This window comes from Eubalaena glacialis, chromosome 4 (assembly GCF_028564815.1).
Source record: "Eubalaena glacialis isolate mEubGla1 chromosome 4, mEubGla1.1.hap2.+ XY, whole genome shotgun sequence".
Lineage (NCBI taxonomy): Eukaryota > Metazoa > Chordata > Mammalia > Artiodactyla > Balaenidae > Eubalaena > Eubalaena glacialis.
The window spans coordinates 29623073-29626797 of record NC_083719.1 but is presented as its reverse complement, the minus strand read 5'-3'; positions in this window follow the sequence as shown (position 1 = coordinate 29626797).

Here is a 3725-nt window from a genome sequence, read left to right as displayed (position 1 = left end):
TCTGAGAGAGAAAGAGAGGAGAGAGCAGGCGCGTGAGCCTATGTATAGGGAGGAATGAATGAGAGAGAGAGAGAGAGAGAGCAACTTAAATCTACAGCTTTAGGGCTTTATACTTGTTTAACCACAGGGGGGAAGTATTGGGGGAAGTATAAACAGCAGAAAAGAAGACAAGTGCCAGAAACAGGAAGTGTGGGTAAAAGGAGTGTTGCTATAAGCAGAAGTGGAGGGAAGGAAGGGATGGAGCCTTTGAGATGCTTGTACCTCTTTGGTGTCCCTGGCAGCCCCCAAACGTACTGGGCTTGTTTCAGACTAAGGGGGTGGATTCCAATCCAGGTTCAAATTAGCTTAGGCCTGCTTTAAAAGAATCATGAGACAAAAATCTAAACTGACAAACTTACCAGTTGCATGTCTGGGGTGAGTTTTGCTTTAAAGAAAGATTCTGCACTTAATGAAGTCATTTATTGCAGGTATATTTTAAATTGTCTACCTCTCATCTCAGAACATACACGCTAGAGAGTTCCACAAACACAGTAACTATTCTGTTTTGTTCTTTGTGTATCCCTGGTGGTTACTGATGCCTCACCCGTCATAGTAGGCATTCAAGAATTATTTGTTTAATTTAGGAGTTGGCAAGCTATGGCCTAGGGGCCAAATTTGGCCTACCACTTGTTTTCGTAAGTAAAGTTCTGTTGAAACACGTCTGCTTTGGGGCTGCAAGAGCACAGTAAAGTCGCTGAGACAGAAACCGTACAGCACACAAAGTGTAAAATCTTCACCATCTAGCCCGTTACAGGAAAAGACCCCTTGTTTAAATAGTCTTCTCCATGTATGTAAAATAGGATTCTATTTGTGAAAATCTGATTGCTGCACTGCTTTGTAGCAACATACGATACATGCAGACCACACTGGTACCTACTTATACAGGGCCTGAGACCATGACAGAGGTCACTCAGACTCTCCTTAAACTAGTTTGTCCATCAAAATTGTCCCCAACATGGCCTCATGGTTAAAGCAGTGATATTTGTTAAGCCTGGCTGACTTTTTAGTCATTGTTGGATGTTCCCCCTTAAACCATCATTCACGTTTGAAGGCACAGGTAGATAGAAGTTCTGTCATCAACACACAGACAGTGCTCCTGTAGGGCATACTTCTGCTCATGTCTTCTCACACATAATCTAGCCTGGATTCTGGCCATGAAACACCACTGTCTTGATTCACCTTGGCTCTTTTAGAAAGAAACCACGAGACTAGGATTATAAGGTGACAAGTACAGAGGTGCTGAGTAGACAGTGACTTTTGAACTTCTGTTCAATTCACTGTTATTGGGTAAAATCGGTCCTTTGGGCTTGTAAAAATGGCTATAGTAACCAAGATGAACAACATCTCCCCAAGTGTAAAACAGAGTATTTGAAAGCTGCATAAGTTAGCTTGTCATCGTTACAGTTACTGTGACAATCTCATAAGATGAGAGAAGAGGAGGTGGGGCATTTGTATCAGCCCCTGGAAGCCCCTCTTCAGGGTTGAGGCAGATCCTTGACAGATACGGGATGCCCTGTTTATAGTCACACTCTGGAATACAAGCTCAAGGAACATTTCAGAGCAAGAAGCCAACTGAATGGGACGTAATCTACCTCCTCCACCTGCTGCATCTTTCACACATCTTCCAAACCAAAGAAACGGTGACAATTTTGTGCCTCAAGTAATAATTTGTGTTCTCATCTCTGATTCTGTCTTGAATGCTCAGTTAGAAATTCATAAGCCTGATTCACAAAAATTAGTGTGTTTTGCATCTTGAGCTGAATATCCTTTCAAGAAAGCTCTAATTATAAATTTCCATGAACTACATAAGTGTTCAAAGAGAAATGACAAATCATATCCATCCACCAACACAGACCTCGTGAACTGCTCACAGACTGTCACTCCACGGGTGAGTAACTGGGTCATGTCTCTTTAAATTCTCTTGTTTATCATTTAAGTGGACTATCATTTTGATTGTATCTCTTTCCTTTAGTTGTGAAGACGTAAAAGAACAAAGCCAAGACACAATATTTTTGTACAGCATGTGCTAGTTTGCTCAGGGGATTTCCACGGGTGTACTTACTCTCTTTGGGTGGGGCAGGAGTTGCTGAAGGACCTCAGAGAGAAACCTAGATTAAGTGTGGGGCGCTCAAAGAAATGAGAAGCCTCCTTCGTCCTTCTAGACATTCTGGGGAAACAATGGTACCTTCTCTACTTTCTCTACCCAGATCTTTGGAAGCTTAGAAAAGCTGAGGAGGAACTGCCTTACTCCACCTACACCCACAAATGGAGACATTTACTATATTGCCTTGTCATTATTGGCTACGGGAGAAGGGAGAGGGGAGAGGTGAGAACAGCAGATGTGGGAAGATGCTCAAGGCACCTGAACCTCCAACTGTGGAATCAAGATCTGAGCAAAAAGCAGTCTTTGATGGGGCAACTTGATCGGAGCTTACATTTTCTCCTTCTCTTCTCTCATCATTTCTTCTCATTGCTACCTTTCTCTTCTTTCTGATGTTGTCTTCCTTTAGCTTCTGGATTTCCTATGATGTGGTGAATCGTAGCAAAAGCATTTTATTGTTTCTCATATACAAAGAGAACAGAGTGACCTTGTAAGACTTCCAGGATCAGTTGATCCCATCTCTCCTTTCTTTCTTTTTTTGTGATCATTTGGACCATTTGTGAAGCTGACAAAGCACACAAAGAAGATTTTCTTTTATTTTCATACTGTAATAAGTTACGTGCCCTCTGTGTATAACTGATTAGAGTCCTAAAGAGCTCAGAGAACTGACCTTCTAGCAAGATTTGAAATTCTGTAATGTTTGAGTTGGAGGACTGTGTACACTCTTTGATTGTTTCTTGTTTGTTCACTTGGTAAAAATCCCCCCCAGGAAGTCCCATGTTTTCTCTTTTTCCCCAGTCAATAAGGACAAAGATATTGCTGAGCAAATTCAAGCTGAGAGCTTAATTTATTGCTAATCTTCACTATCTCGATTCTTCTCTTAGGAAGAGAAATTTTATTTCCATCCTTGACGGAAATTATAGAGTTAGTGGGATAGACAATGTGTTGCCTCTTTCAACACCCTTCGGAAACAAACTGTTTCAAAAGCAAAAGTATTTCTCTGAGTCAGTTTTTAGATGAAGCTTATAAAATAGCCCCAAGCATTTAGTAATTTGTCTTAAATGAGAAAGATGTAAAAGTCACTCACCTTGAGATTGAATATTAAAGGAAAATCAAGTGAAAACACGGCAACAATAGTAATAATAGGCAGTATGTTGCTATAGGAATACACTGAGCAAAATCCGACGCTGGAAAAAATACTCAAAAAGTCCCAAAATACATTCTTTGAAATCTGTATTAACCTCCCCTCTGCCCACTGTCACTTACCTTTTAAAATTAAAGATTAGATTTTACCCGTAAGAGGGAAAGCAATCATTGGCCCTGCCTTCTGCCGGAAAAGAGAAACCCAGGTGAGCTCAGTGGAGTGACTGGGGACCCCCGAGCGCTATGGGAAAAGAGAAATAAAAATGCCCAAGGGTGTCAAGTAGGCGAAGAAGGCTGTGGGGAAATCTAACTTTGCCTTAGTCCTAAGTCATTCGTCTTTAGCATTTTATCAGTGTGTGCTGAGTCAGGCCCCAGGCTTCTAAGGGGGAGTCCCAGCATCGTGAAGTTTCATTTCCAGGAGCACAATATTTTCCTTGTTGTG